The following is a 16843-nucleotide window of genomic DNA, read 5'->3' on the forward strand; positions in this document are numbered from 1 at the left end:
TAGTTTTTTTCTTTTAACTTAGACGATCCCTACTAAATATTTTTGTTGCACGTTGGGTCCTTATCAGACATAAAATGACTAAATTACACTTCTTCATTTATTTTTTAAATTTTTTATTGTCTATTTGTTATTTATTAATTAAAAAATATTAATTAAATAAGGTGGGTCCCACTCCCAACCTTCATCTTCTTCCCTGTCGATGTTTACTTTTCCTATCAACGACTTCATCTACTGCCACCACCACACATACTTCTTCTTCCTCCTTCCCACCTCCCCTCAACTCCTTGAAACTTGCATAACCCCTCCTCACTATTGACCTAAACCCATACAAGGCAACCACAATTTTCGGCAAAAGGTGTTTGATCTGGTCCCTTGCTGGAAAGCTCTATGTCGCCTCCTTTTGGTCCGATCATCTTCTTTGTTGCTGGAAAAAGTTGCAGACGGCTCATCAACCACTCTATTCCCTTCATAAAACCTAGGGTTCAAATCCAGAAAAACCTTTATCTCTCTCCTTTCTTTACTTGCCTCTCTCGTTCCCCATTAGACACTAAGTTCAACTCCGAAATTAATAGGGATGACAACAAGGACGGGTATACCGGATTTTGTGTTCCTCATCCACATACCAGAATCCGCGTCCCCATCCCCATACCCAGTCCCATCCTCATCAGTGTTTAAAATATATACCCATCCTCATCCCCAATAGGGAACGGGGATCCCCAACTAGTGATCAAGGAGTTTTCACCGTAACAAAGTTTTGAAATTTATGAAAAATAACTCATAGTTATATATTAACCAAAATTAAACTTATAGAAATAATATAAATCACTATAATCATGGAATGTCTTCATATACGAACAAGAACATTTAAACAATAAGAAGTTTACAAATTAAAACACTTTTTTGAAATAAAAGAACCATTAAAAGTCTTCAAAAGATTACATACATTTGATTCTTAAAAAACCTTAATGTCTATTGACTTTCAATTATGCATTACGATTTATGAATTTATTAAAAATAAAAACATAAATAATGTGTGTGTGTGTGTGTGTGTGTATATATATATATATATATATATATATATATATTGGGTACCTATTAGGCCGGTTTCGGGTACTGGTATGGGTACCCGATAGGTAGGACCATCCCTGTCCCCATCACCATTTTTTTTATTCGGGTAAAACTCATCCCCGTCCACATCCCTAGTCAACTCGGGGATTTAACTTGTCAACTCGGGTTTGTGTTTCGGGTACCCATCGTGTTCAGGTAATTTTGCCATCTATAGGCATTGACAACTAGCCACTCAGTTCACCTACTCGGCCACCACCAACGCAAACCAAAAAATCATATCGACTCAAACCTCAAAATGAAACGATAAACATCATATCTGACATTCAAACCACACAATCACAATCAAAACCAAACTCAATATTTGATAAAGGAACTAAAAACAAACTATTTTCTGATTTCTTGGTTATGATAGTATGAGTTGGAACATAATGTACAAAGCACAATCATCAAAATCAAACATTGCTAGAAATCGAAGGGTAAAAGGGACTAGGGAGATCACAAGAACAGTAGGTCAAGAAAGGGATCATCTCTTCGCCTCGTCGGGGTGGATTTGATTCATCGAAAGGAGACCTGAGAACCAATATCAGGTCATCAGTGCCAACACTCATTCACATCGTTTGTTATTGGAAAGGTTTTCCTGGCGCTTTCACTATTTTTTGTCGTTCTCTAATGATAACTACCAAAGAGAGGTATTTGTTGATTAGATTGCTTGTGGTGGTCACTGGTCGATTTGGGCGACGGTCACGACAAAGAAGACGCAGAGGCCTAGTGTTAATAGATGATCTAGGTTTGAAATCAAAGAGTTTAAAAGTGTATGAAGGGACAAGTTCCAGATAAAGTTATTTTTAAATAATATTTACATTATAAGTAAAGTTATTTTTAAATGATAACTAAATTATTAAAAAGGTGTAGAAAATTCCTTAAGGGCAACTGTTGGGTTTTGAGCAATCTAACACTTCCTAAGTGTGCATGCAACCCTAATAAACCTTGGATCTATGTTTTCTTCTAAAATACATGCAAATAATAATTTCCAAGATTTCTTCCTAACTAGCATAGCATAAGAATTATGAATCATAAAACTGCTAGTAGAAGTACATACCTTTTGATAGTGGTTGATTGCTTGGAGTTTGAGAGCCTAGCACCAATAATGTGAATGCCTCAAATGGAATCACAAATCACTAGAAACACTTGGAAAACTTTGAGAGAGTAGTATACTTTCTTATGAAATCGGCCACCACTAAGTCTCACACAACTAGAGTCATTTCTTGCATCATATGCTTCTTTATATAGTGTGCATGGTTAGGGTGAAACCCTAATAACCCATGTCTTTTCCTTTCCAAGGATCCATGGGTTAAAAGCTCCATGGATCATCCATAGACTTCCATATTAGCATAGCCCATTAACAAATGAGTATTAGCCCACACTATATAAAATATAATAGTCCATAATTTAATCAGTCTTCTTTTTAATCTCTAAATTAATTCATAATTAATTTAAGACTAAAACTAATTAAATAACATGACTTCATATTAATATATTATAACTTATAATATATTAATAAATCGTAAGTATACAATTCTCATAAAATTATCCATAAATCATTTAGGTGAAGTGCAACCCAAATGGACCATGCCGGGTCGGGTCAAGTATGTACCAAATAAGTTATGGACTTAGACACCTTATCCAACAACATCATGGTCATTTCTCTTGGATTAGTGTCTAAGTCCATAAATATTTTGGTATGTACTTGACCCGATGGTGCATGGTCCTTTTGGGTTGCCTTCACCAAAGCAACTTGAAAGGATGAATTATGGAGAGAAAGGATTAAATATGAATTATTAATATATTATGAGAATAATATATTAAAGGAGAAATCATATTGTTTAATCAATATTAGTCGTGAATTAATGAGAATTAAGTTTGTGGCTAAAAGAGATTAATTAAACTTAAGAGACTGGAATTGTAATTATAAGATAATTGCAATTAGGCTATGGATTACCTTATATTATAAGGTTGGACAAATTCTATGGGGAGACCCATTAGAAATCGTCCAAGGCTAGTTAAGGAAGGAGTCCATGGGTTGCTTAGGGCTTAAGCATCCAAATTAAGGTTTCCTTGTTTGATAACCCTAATAACCTCACTATTTATAGAACCCTTATGCCCCAAAAACGTGGTGAACTAATTGGTTAGGGTTTCCACACATTTTGAGCAGCCTCCTTCTCTTCTCCTCTTCATCCTCTTACTCTTGGTGTTTGTGAACCATTAGGGAAGTGACATTTGTGACTCTAAGCTTTCTAAAGTCATTACAAGGAGGAATTGTTCATTGTTATTGCTACATAACAATCAAGGTAATATCTTAAACCCATTATTATGTTAATATCGATTTTCATATGCTAGATCTAGGATTTATAGTCTTGGATGAATTAGAGAAACCTAGATCCAAGAATTAGGGTTTGTATAAGCACATAGGATGTTCTTATGACTAAAACCCATCAGTGGTATCAAAGCCTTGATTGGTTTCTATTGTATTGATGCCTTGTATGTTTGTTCAAGCTAAAAATCGAATTTTGGCCTTCTGTTCGAACTGACTCGGCGAGTCACTACTTGGACTCGACGAGTCTGCCCTACTCGTCAAGTTCCAATGTGTGACTCGGCGAGTCGGAGCGTCAGATAGAGCGAATATCGGGATTTCTTGTTGTTTTGTTGAAGGAGTAATACCAAAAACGTATTTTTATGATAAAATCTGATTTTTATTATATTTGGGTGATTATCCTTCATAAAACAAAAGATAATTTCAAATCTTTTGAATAATACTTTCCTTATATGATAAATATGGATTATTTAATTTTTTTGGTAATTATCTTATGAGATTAGGTCAAATATAGATAATGATGAAATTAATTGTTTAATTTATATTATTTGTTATTTGATCCTTGTGTTATGAAAAGTTTCAATTATTCTCATGTAAGTTTTATAGTTTAAATTAGAACTTAAAAGTTTTGTTTTTGAAATTTAAATAGTTAAAACCCTAATGTTTTGAAATGTTTCAAAACTTGCCCTCAAGTTTTTGGAATTTAAAAGTTGATTAAAAGGTTTAATTTAGAAATGTTAAATTCTAAAACCCTAGTATTGTTTTGAAAAGTTCAAATCACACCCTTATGGTTTTATTAATTAATTAAGGTGTATAATTAAAAGAGATTTAATAAATCCATAAGTTTTGGTTTACAATTTAATTGAATTAAAAGTATAATTGTTAAATTTGACCACATAGTATTTTAAAAGTGTAAAATACACCCTATACTATATATAAGATTAAAAGTCTAACATTATATATATGTATGAGTAAAAGTCACTCTTACCATTAGTAGGCCTCATTCACGAAGTTGGTCTATTAGGGGTGTTTAAGGAAATTGCCTATAAAATGGCGATTGAATGGGTATCCACTCTTACCCACTGCACTCTTGACTAGTGGAGAGTCGGTAGCCGAACGGGTAGGATAGGACAAAACCTTCCATTATAAGTATAATGAAATACAAAAGTAACTAAATGTTTTTACAAATTTCCAATCTTAGTTACTTTAGGCAAAAGTGAATTGATGCAATTCCATGAAATTACACTTTGTGCCCTTGCGAAGTCGTTAGTGGAGCGTGTGTGGTTTACCGGCACACTAAATGGTTCTAAGAAAAGGTGGCAAAGGGTGACTCAATGTTTGTCATAGTTCGGTGGAGCGTGTGTGGTTTACTGGCACATCGAATAGGTGACCGTAACATGTGAGGGCACCATGTAAGTTTGCATGGTTATTCACACCCGCTTTGTGATTCTCGGCATCCCAGTCACAAACTAGAGGGGCATATCGAGATTTAAACATGTCATTGAAAAGTTCAATGAATCTCAAAGGATCTAGGAGTTTTCATAGATTTAAAACTTAAATTTCTTTTTCGTTTTTCATGGTGGAAAATTAGTGAATCATCATTCACTTACCTTCAAATATTCTGCAACTAGATTACCGCATCCCTTTTCTAGGTTGTAGCGTATTGTGTTGGGTCCTAGCCTTAATATCTCATTTGGGTGATTTATTAAGGACTCAATCGATCAACTAACTTGAATTTGTTTTCTCCCGTTTTGTAGATGTCAAAGTACGACAACTATGGTCTTCCTAAATCTCGTGGAACAAGCTTTCCACATGAAGATGATATTCCACGATTCGATCGGGGAATAAGAGATCATGCTTCACTTCCTCCTCCTCCTCCTCCCTTTATTCTCCCTAACCCACAAGATCGAAGAATTGAAAGGTTCAATGTCCCTAAAGCCCTATTGGAAATGAAACATGAAGATGGTAAACTCGTGTGTGCCCACGTTCTAGGAATGAAATCACACATTGATAGGTTGAAAATGATGGGTGCATCATTCCCTGATGAGTTGGCTATAGGTTGGGTTATACAGTCACTCCCTGAATCATATAATGAGTTCAAAAGAAAGTATTATATGATGGATCATGACGCAAACCTCATTGACCTAACTTACATGATCATTGTTGCTGAATCAGAATTGGTTTGGCAAAGCAATGGAGCATATTTGTTGGGAAAGTCAACCAACCATGCTTCCAAGGATGTTCTAGGAGAACCAACCTGCGTTTGCTGCCAAGAGAAGGGGTGTTCGATACAAGTCTGCCCTAAGAGCCTGAAGAGTCCAGAAGATGGGAGAGTCAAAGAGTATGGTTGTGCTTCAGGTAAAATCCACTATCTAACTCGATTAAGTTCCTATTCGTTTATTCTTAACACAGAATTTGATAAGATTGTATTTGAATGTTTTGCAGGATCGGTGAAAAGAGAGGAAGCTTGATGAAAGAGCAAGATGAATCTAATCACGAAGACATGGATTCGAAGATTAGATTTTGAGCTTAGATAGAGTTGTTAGGAATATTTATTACATAGTTTTTCAGTTGATTTTGCATTGTAAGGACAAATGATTTCCGCTGCTTTTATGAATAAAATAAATTTTGGTTTGACTCATTTATTTGTTTATTTTTTTTCCTTGCAATGAAATCATTATGAAAAATTGGTGTTTGCATATTTCTACAACGAATGAATGTGATTCTTGATTATATTATTTGTGGAAATGTTAAGAATTTACCAAATAGGGAAAGTTTCTCATCGTCCAAGTTTCAATTGGATAGAGACTTGGAATCATCCAACAAGTATTGTATGATGAATGATTAACTTTCACATTTGGGAAAACTAGATTAATTCGTTGACAAAGTGTCAAGTGAAGGACTAGGAGATCGAGTACACAAAGTTGTGTGTTGATCAAGTCCACCACAAGAGTAACAAAGATATTCGTCATGATTTACTAAAGGTTTAGTAAATATGATTATACTTATAAGATTAAGTGTGATACTGAATTGATTGAAAGAGTTTAAATCAATAGCAGAACGAATAAGAAGGATCAAGTAGGCAGAAACATAAAAGTTTCTCTATTCTAAGAAGAAGGGAGAGTACCTTTTATTATGATGAGTCTTAATGATTAAGAACCATATCTTAGTTGATCCTCTAAGTGAGTCTTAGTGCAATTGTATGTCTAAGAAGAGGAATCAAGAATTGAAGAAATGGTTTAATCATACTTCGTTCCAAAAACAAGTCTTAGAGTTAAGATTGTGACATTGAGTGACAAGTCTTAAAAAGGTTTATAATATTCATCAAATGTGGAATTGAAAAGGTTTTATTCTCGCACATTTGAAGCCGGAAAGTTGTGATGTCTTGGATAAAACAAAGACCAACTAGGACCAATTTTATGAAATGTTTTGTCTTGATAAAAACTTTACTAACTCTTGAATATTTGTTTGTCAATAAATGTTTTCATTGACAAGAGAATCTTATATGTCAAGGAGTTAGTGGGAGTCTTAATGGTCTTGAAAGGTTTCAAGAACAAATCAAAATAAACCTTATCGATCATCACTAGCACACGGCTTGAGGTTCATAACCTATCGTGTTGACACTATCTTGTTTCTATGCCGTTCCAATCGAGTTAATTATGCATGTGAGTTCTATGAGTTCTCATTTGAATGCATAAAAGGAAATGACCTTGATCAATGAAAAGTACATTGATAAGAAAGGGTAAGCTGCTTAACTACTTGGAAGACATGGTGGGCAGCCGTATAACCATAAGGCAAGAAATGAAGATTGAGAATGTTCGGTCCATATGAGTTTGGATTTGTCGCAAACTTTGGTTTTGACAAATTCACATGGATAGGAACACACACATACACCATTAAAATCTAAGTGTCATAAGATTCCCTCCTTCATGAAAATGATTGTGAGGAAATGCTTTCACTGAAAAGAGATTTTGAGAAGATAGTGATTGTGAAAATTGGATTCTCGAATTCGATTATGGTTACGGTATCCCTTTCCATGATTCGAATTGTGAGATTTGGCAATCAGTCTTAATTGTTTAGACACACATATGAGCTATCCAAAAGAAAAGTGTATGAGTTCAAGAAGCCTTGATAAAGGATTATCAAAGCATTAAGTATTAGAAATATGAACTTGAGAAATTCAATAGGTATTGTTTTTCTGTAAGTTAAGCTGTTTTCTGAAGACATGTCAAAGCTAGTGGGAGCATAAGTGTTATGTTTATAATAATCATCATGATAGTGGGAGCATAAATGTTATGATTGTATGATTATTAAGGCAAGTATTGCAAGTTAGAAATATTAATTATAGAAAACAAGAGTCATACTTTGCAAAGTTGTAAGGGTTGAATAGTTGTTTTGCTATAATTAAGCGAGAGAATATTATGCTTCATTTCAAATCTAAAGGCTTAGGTTGTGGAATGCTAATATCTTTAGTCTTAGATACATAGTGTGTTCTTAAATTTCGATTATGATTACGGCATTCCTCTTCATAAAGTTCGAATTATGAGAACGTAGCACATAAAATATTATGGCAAAGTATCATATCTTTATGTAAGACATTGTGCATCGTGTCACATACGCTTCGGGTATAGGATCAATTGCAAATTCTATAATATTTGACCATTCTAAAATTTTCCAAATGTCTAGCGCATTTAGAGGGAAAAAGGAATAGAATCGGTTTTGACTAAGATAATTAAACAACTATCAAAGGACGATCCAAAGCTTGCTGAGGATTGGTCGCTCGTGAGTAGTTGGAAGTAGGATATTGGATGGAACATATCGACATTATTATGAATAGATAAGATTCTATTAAGAATGAGTTCTGATATAGTAAGTATGGAAAGGTTTCCATATTGGGAGTTAGATATTGAGATCTATGTCTAGATTAGAAACTTTATGCAAAAGGATGTTCAAAGAAATGTACTTTGGGTGAGAAACATCACATCTATGGAATTGTCTTGTAACAATCTCCGATAGAGGACTTTGTAATTTCATTGGCAATAGTCCTTGTGACTTTAGTGCAATGATATTACGAAAGGATTATTGCATAAATGTTAGAATTTAGCATATTCCATAAGTGGCAAGAATTTGATATTCTTTCACTTGTAGAAAGGATTGGGAGTTCTGAAATGAGTATGATTGGTAATGTGTTCATTTGATTTATTTCACAAAATAAGAACCATAGGAAAACATTGTGTGCATGATAAGAGCATGGGACAAGTGTGGTAATAATTTACGTAAGAAGTTCATTACCCGAAATGACAAATAATGAGTAATCGATATGGTGATAAATAAAAGGTGTTTTATTTATACTCAAAGGTTTGAGGCCATATGGGATTAGTATTACCCTTGTGTTTCACCTTGCATGTTTTGACTTCCCGAATAATTAAATTGGTTCAGAACAATCAAATTATTCGAATGGACCACAGGCGTTCATATGTTGGAAGTAGGTATGAATGAAGACTGTCGTGAATTGGTGTGTGGGTTGTCTAAAGAGCATTAGACATAAGCAAATGTTTGTTGTAAAGTTCATGAGTGCTTATGAATATGATTTGAGCATTGGATTAAACTCACGCTCACTTGGATCACTTCATGGATTTCATCACGAGTGATTGGTGAGACGATAACATCTTATATTGTTGAAACTGAGATGTGTGAGTTGTAACTTGTGAGTCGATTGCACATTGATAATGTGTAAACGGACCAGTAACTTGGTGTTATAAAACATATTGTTGCGTGTGATTTGGTGAGTAGGTGTAAGCAAGCATTGAGTCAAAGTTTATCTGTTCCTTGTATCTAAAGTAGGATAAAAGCGATATATGTGGGCCCCTCGATGATTTAGTGATGGCACCTAAGCGCTTGGCCAAGCCGGGACTGAATTGATGTGTTTAATTGTAGTCTGTTGTCGGTCGTCATAAATCTTAATTCGGAAAACAGCACATAGACAGAGAGAATGATATAGATCCATGTCTCAGTCTATACGATAATATCTAGAATGGAGGAATATATGATCCCTTATCTAAAGGACACGCATATCTGATAAAATCAGAGTTTACAGCGGCTTTAGAAAGCTACGATTGCAGATCAGGATCTGAAGTCATACGCGGAATAGTTATTAGACTTATCCAAGTGGTAGATTGTTGGATTAGTGTCTAAGTCCATAACTATTTTTGTATGTACTTGACCCAATGGTGCATGGTCCTTTTGGGTTGCCTTCACCAAAGCAACTTGATAGGATGAATTATGGAGAGAAAGGATTAAATAAGATTTATTAATATATTATGAGAATAATATATTAAAGGAGAAATCATATTGTTTAATTAATATCAGTCAAGAATTAATGAGAATTAAGTTTGGGGCTAAAAGAGATTAATTAAACTTAAGGGACTAGAATTGTAATTATAAGATAATTGCAATTGGGCTATGGATTACCTTACATTATAAGGTTCGACGAATTTTATGGGGAGACCCATTAGAAATCTTCCAAGGCTAGTTAAGGAAGGAGTCCATGGGTTGCTTAGGGCTTAAGCATCCAAATTAAGGTTTCCTTGTTTGATAACCCTAATAGCCTCACTACTTATAGAGCCCTTATGCCCCAAAAACGTGGTGAACTAATTGGTTAGGGTTTCCACACATTTTGGGTAGCCTCATTCTCTTCTCCTCTTCATCCTCTTGCTCTTGGTATTTGTGAACCATTAGAGGAGTGACATTTGTGACTCTAAGCTTTCTAAAGTCATTACAAGGAGGAATTGTTCATTGTTATTGCTACATAACAATCAAGGTAATATCTTAAACCCATTATTATGTTAATATCGATTTTCATATGCTAGATTTAGGGTTTATAGTCTTGGATGAATTGCATGTACAATACAGAAACCTAGATCCATGCATTAGGGTTTGTATGAGCACATAAGATGTTCTTATGACTAAAACCCATCAATTTCAAGTTTGATAGGGATTACGCAATAATAAATAGATATTAGGACTATCCAAATTAAGAAAAAAAAATTAGGGACCAACCATGCAGATGATCCAAACCACAGGGACCATCTGTGTAAGTTGCTCTAAATTTAAAGAAAAAATTATTTTAAAATGTTATCTATTCAAGATGTCATTTAGTTAATTAGAGGTTAGAGTAATGAAATAACTAGATGTTAATAATATTAAGTCCTAACATATGTTAACCATTTAAGATCCCCCAACAAAAAAGACATATATATATATATATATATATATATATATATATATATATATATATATATATATACACACACACACACACACGATGAGGTTCAATAGAGAACCATAATTAACAAGGAACCTAGTAACCAATCGTGAGCGTCGGAAATCATAATGATCAACAGCCAAGGAATTAGATGTACACTTGTACATTACACGCACACACACCGGATTATACCACAAAATCCACCTCCTTACCAAAAAAACTCACCTCTTTTTTTCATTTAAAAAATTTTTTAGACCACATTTTTTATAGAAAAAAAAAACTAGTATACCGTTGTTCTCGATTTTTCGTCGTTTTTCCATAGAGATCCATGATAATATATAAATAATGAATTTTTTTTTTCGAAAAAAATCCACTTCATTTTGTTAGTTTTTTAATATTTAAGTTTATTTTTATAAAAAAAACTAATTATACAAAAAATATTAATTTTTTGTACTCTATTAATAAACATCAACACAACCTCTTAAAAAAAATAATAAAAAAAAAAAATAAAAAAAAAACTCAATCAATGTAGATTCACACTGTGAATCTAAACTGTAAATAGTTCAATTTTTAACATTCACAATGTGAAAATGCTCGATCAGTTCAGATTCACATTGTGAATCTGACTTGCTATTATGCACACTATGAATCTGAAAAAATTCACAAAAAAAACTTCATTCAGTGTAGATTCACACTATGAATCTAAACTGTAACTATTTCAATTTTAACATTCACAATGTAAAAAAGTTTGATTAGTTTAGATTCACATTGTGAATCTGACTTACTATTATGCACACTATGAATCTGAGAATGTTCACAATGTGAATCTGAACAGGTTCAGAATATGAATCTGAACAGGTACAATGTGAATCTGAACTGAAATATATTTTTTTTATACAAATATGAATCTATGTTTACAAAAATACAAAAAAGCATGAATTTTGATATATTTATTATTTTTCCCATAAAAAATAAGACCTAAACTTTTCAACAAAGAAAATGAAGTGAGTTTTTTCAAAAAAAAAAATCATTTTTTATATATCATCATTGATCTCTTTGAAAAGAGGACGAAAAATCGTGAACAACGGTATACTCGGTTTTTTTTTTTTTTTTTTTTTTTTTTTTTTTTGATAAAAAACATGGGCTAAAAAAATTTTAAACGAAAAAAAGCAAGTTAGTTTTGTTATAATTCGGTGCATGTGCGTGCATTGTAAAGGTTTACAATTTTCCTTTTGTCGTTGATCAGCTTTTAATTTGGTTCCTTGATTAATAATGGTTCTCTATTGAACTTTTCATATATATATATATATATATATATATATATATATATATAAAAGATTTCTCACCTTAGGAACAGTAAAGTTCCTAAGATTTTGACATAATTGGCCCACTTCTTTTTTGGAAATACAGTTTGCCCCCTATAACCCTTCCTCAATATTAGGTTTTGGAATTGTTTTTTCGTTTCAATGTTACCGATTTTGGTTATCTGGAAGTCGGTGTATGGGTCTATAAGTCTCCTAGACATGTATCTTCCACCACCTCTTCCCTCCAGTGGCTTTAATCCACATTTGTAACACGTGTCTGCTCCGTATTACATCTCCTTCTTCCTTCTTTACAACAAATCACAAATTTCTTTTTTCATTGACTTCCAATTTCCCTACCATTTCATTTTCCAAAAATTGAAGAGCTCTAGAATTTCACAGGGGAAGAGGGGTATGTTGGTTTCTTTCCGATTTCACATTTGCATCACGCTTCCCTGGCCAACCTCACATCACGTAAGCATCGATGTATTGGGTGATTTTGTCTCACTGCCCATCACTGGAATTCTAGACCTCTAGTGAGGTCGACGACTTCGTGAACTCTCAAGCAAATCAATTTCTGAGTTTTGAGCGACTAGAAAAGAAATTCCTCAAATCGACTATGAAATCATGTGATTATGAAGAAGCACATGACTGTAAGGCTACCAATACCCAATCCTTGCTTTTCCGTTTCGGATGTTGGGAGGAATGGATTGGGGTGAGTGGATGTCCTTTTTCCTCTCTCGCATCTTCAACAGTTTCTCTTCTTCTCACATCTTTTTTTTATTATTAAAGTAACTGAGTTGGATTTCTTCCACACAACAAGACTGCCATGAACGATCGACCCTTACAACAAATTGTCGTCATATGTGTCATAAGCTAGATTTCAAGATTCCGTTGAAGCCCTCGCTGATAAGATTTTCCACCTTAAGGGTCGATTCACCGAAGGTTGAGGCTTCTTCCCTATTTTTCTTGATTTTTCACCTATGATTCTTGATTTTCAGTTGTTGATTTCTTCAATCAGGTGAATCTTCTCTATAGCAACTTAGCTGAGTTCTGTTCACCATAGATTTGGCCAGCTGTAGTTGCTTATATTATGGCCCTTACACAAATACTCGAATAACATCAGAATGTTTTTTTAATATTTTTATTATATTTCCACAGATGATGCTTTATGATGTTGAAGAAGATGAACAACTTGAGAATCAATTTTTTTGCCCAAGGTAATATCACATTTTCTTGAATTTCTTTGGTTTCTTGCACACAAGCTGTTTGATGTATTGTCTATATATGTATTCTAATGCAACTGTCATATGAGCACCATCAATGAAACTCCCAAATAAATTTCAGATGTTACTACATTGTAGAAATTGCACAGACTACTACAAAAATCACAGTTAGTGATATTTACTACGTTTGAATAAGGTACTACCTTTTTGTGTTCACATTTTCCTAATATTTCTCACTTTATTTAACTGAACATTTATCAACCCGAAGCAATAAGTTATGATTTTTTTTGTTACTCTTTATTTCTCTTTAGCTGTAATTATCTTGTCAGTTGTGTTGCAAACAAATATGAAATTTGTTGTAAAAAATACAATCAATATGTGTAGAATGATGTTAGCTTACATTTAAGATTACAAGAACGATATTGTTAGCAATAACTATGTGTTATCTATGTTTTTGTGAAAAACACTATTATCAATGTGTTTCCTATCTTGGCCCTGCATGTTGGCTCCTTTTTATCCTCTCATCTCATAAGAAGGTAGCGTTTCTATTTCAATTGTTGGTTTGTTCAAGTAAAAGGTACTATTTTTTCTTCTTCTTCATGTTCTTAATACCCCTTTTTCATTTCATTTTAGAGCAATTATTTACACACACACTGAATGTTGATGCTTTTTGAAAATGGTAATTTTGGAAATATGAAAAATTATTATGGAATTGATGTCATTGGGTTATATTATTTAATTTCCCAATAAACTATTATCTTAATTTCAATTAAGTAGACTGTATTCTTTTTGTTCATCATTTTAATTTTAAAAAACCAATTAATAATCCAAGATGTTTATAGTCTCAAGGTACATTAATGTTACAATGATCTTGGTGGTGTTAAAGAGTTTGGACAAGATGATTATAACAACACAGAAAATATGTAGTCCATCTTTTCAAAGGATATATTGGTCATTTTTGTATAGTTCTTGATGTTTTTCCTTTTATAAATAACAATTTAATTACAATGTTGTAAAAAAGGCCTCTTGAAGGTCATAACTACATTATTTCCCTTTTTGTTAATAATTGATTAGATATTTGTTTCATACGTTCTTTTCACTAACAATCAATCAACTAACTTCAAGAGGGCATAATGTGCACAAATTGTGCATGTCAATTGGCAATACTCTTTATAGCTATGTTATATTTATGTGTTCACTTGCTGACAATTTCTCAATTTTAGTTTTTTTTTTTTTTTTGCTATTTTTGTTTCATAATCATTAAAACAAATGAGATTCTAAAATAGTGAAATTTGATTCTCAGGTAATGAAGATGGTATTAGAGATGTTAGAAAGAAAGATCTTTATAGGGCTTTTACAGTCCTTAAGGTAATATATCTGTTAATATTTTTTTGGTAAATGAAGACTTAATAATTATTTTTGTTAATAATAGAATTAACTTGTGCATCGTGTTTACAGTTTATATATAATACACGAAATTCATATGAAAAATCATTCAATTTTGAAGATGATTATTAAATGGAATGACTCATTCTATTACCTTGTCTATTTCATTATTTTGTCATTCTATTTCTTTCAACTAAAAACTTTAATCATGCAGATTCCTCTCCAACAAGTGACAACACTGGCTCATCCATATTTTTAAGTTTATTATTATTTTTGTGACAATATGTTCGTTCCAGATTTGGGGTCTACACCACCAAATCTGTCAAATCCAACCTCGCAAAACAAAGTTTCTTATATAGTTAATATTAAAAATGCTATTTAATATATATATATATATATATATATATATATATATATATATATATATATATATATATATATATATATATATATATATATATATATTAAAAAGCGTTTATAACAGTGAAGTTCCTAAGGATTTGGCAGAAATGATCCTCTGATTATGGGTGGGGTTGCAATTATGTCTCTTTTCTTTTAGGAGGTCATTTTATGTCATTTTGTAGGTTCTTTGTGTACACCTGTTGTTTTTGTTTTACCTCACCGATTTGTAGACCAATCAACTTTGGATTTCGTGTATATGGCATGTGTTATTGTTACACAAATCCTTCCCACCGCTTTCACATTCGCTCTATCATCCAACGATTCTATCATCCACCTATGTAATTCCACCAACTCTACCGCCATTGCATACATATTTTTTGCTTCCCACAGCTTCTTTTTCCTTTATGTGTTCCACCTTACAGTTGATTTCTTTCTCTCCGGCGATTCTGACCACGACGCCACTGGACCAATTTAAGCCAGATAATTTCGATTATAACCAACACACCATACAAACCATGGGTGGGTATTTCACCAGCGACGAAATTGTTGTTGCCGGCGATGGGGTCGACAACATCGGCGATTTCGGTCCTCCTCGGTTGTTTCTCTTTATTTTTCTCTTCTAACCAAGAAATCAAGTTTAACTGAGTTTTCGTAATTTTTTTTAGGATTGCTTCAATCAATTTAGAAGAGTTGACAACATGTGGAGATCAAATACGGCCTACAAAGACGCTGCATCGACATATATGGTGAAACTTTTATCAGCCAAATATGTTCAGGTATGATCAATTTATTATTTACTCTTCACACTGATTTGTTGGTTTCTTTCCTTTTTTTTTGTAAAATCTTCTTTTTAATTATCATTTTCAGAATGGTTTATCGGTTCTGGTTTTAGTGTGCGTTTGTTAAAGAATCTAAACGAATGGTGGTCAAAGGGCTTTAACGGTACTTGCTTCCGCTACATCCATTAAAAAACAAAGGTACTGTATTTCTCGATTTCCTATGGTTGTTTTTTAAATGAGAAATAAAATATCTTCCTACATTTTATTCTTATTTATCTGCCTACCAAATCAAATGTTGATATATGTCACATTTAATGACATATTTATTAAAATTGAATTAATTTTAGTCCATTTGTCACCATTTAATATTGGTAGGAGTATAGTAGGAATAAAATGTAGAAGTATTTCCAATTTCTCTTTTTGAATTCACAAATTGGGTTTTGTTCTATTGATCTGCTTTTAGTTTGATATCTCTCATCGTCTTCTTATTTTCCTGTGGTTATGCGGTCCTTCCACTGTTTCCGTGCAGGTTCGTTTTTTTTTTCTTTTTTTTTTTAATTTTAATTTTAATTTGCTAACTGTTATTGGAATTAACAAACTAAGATGACGGTGTTGTGATTTCTTCAACTAAAAACCATAACAAAATACTTCTAATCTGGTCATCCACTTCCTCCACGTTTGTAAGGTATACTAATAATTCATCAACTGCAATGTCGGTTTGAAATATGAAATTGTTTTGGGAATTTGTCCCTCATCCATTCATCAAATTGCTTTTATAATTTAGTGATTGATTTGTGATACTCCTTCATTTCAATTTTTAGTATCACTTTTCTTTTGGATGATTTCATGTTGAAATCACAATTACGATTAGTTATTATTAAAATGTTACATTTTAATTGATGATAGTGATTTGAGATTTTGTGATGACCCATCATCACATGGGAGTTTTTGTGACCGAAAAGGATTTAATATATCTTGGTTGGAGATTTAAGAGAAAGATGTCTGTTGTGACTTTTGATGGATTCAAATCGACTACTGCAATGCTT

At 32.9% G+C, this 16843-nt stretch overlaps 1 long non-coding RNA gene across 1 annotated transcript; it reads left to right on the forward strand.

Moving 5' to 3' along the window:
• Nucleotides 1-12272: 12272 nt before the first annotated feature.
• LOC145005962 (uncharacterized) lies at nt 12273-14953 on the forward strand. The gene is made up of 4 exons (XR_013662741.1): nt 12273-12719; nt 12797-12949; nt 13166-13224; nt 13352-14953. It is a non-coding gene; the product is annotated as an uncharacterized LOC145005962 (long non-coding RNA).
• The last annotated feature ends 1890 nt before the right edge of the window (nt 14954-16843 follow it).

This window comes from Lactuca saligna, chromosome 7 (genome assembly GCF_052625555.1).
Source record: "Lactuca saligna cultivar CGN05327 chromosome 7, ASM5262555v1, whole genome shotgun sequence".
Classification (NCBI taxonomy): domain Eukaryota; kingdom Viridiplantae; phylum Streptophyta; class Magnoliopsida; order Asterales; family Asteraceae; genus Lactuca; species Lactuca saligna.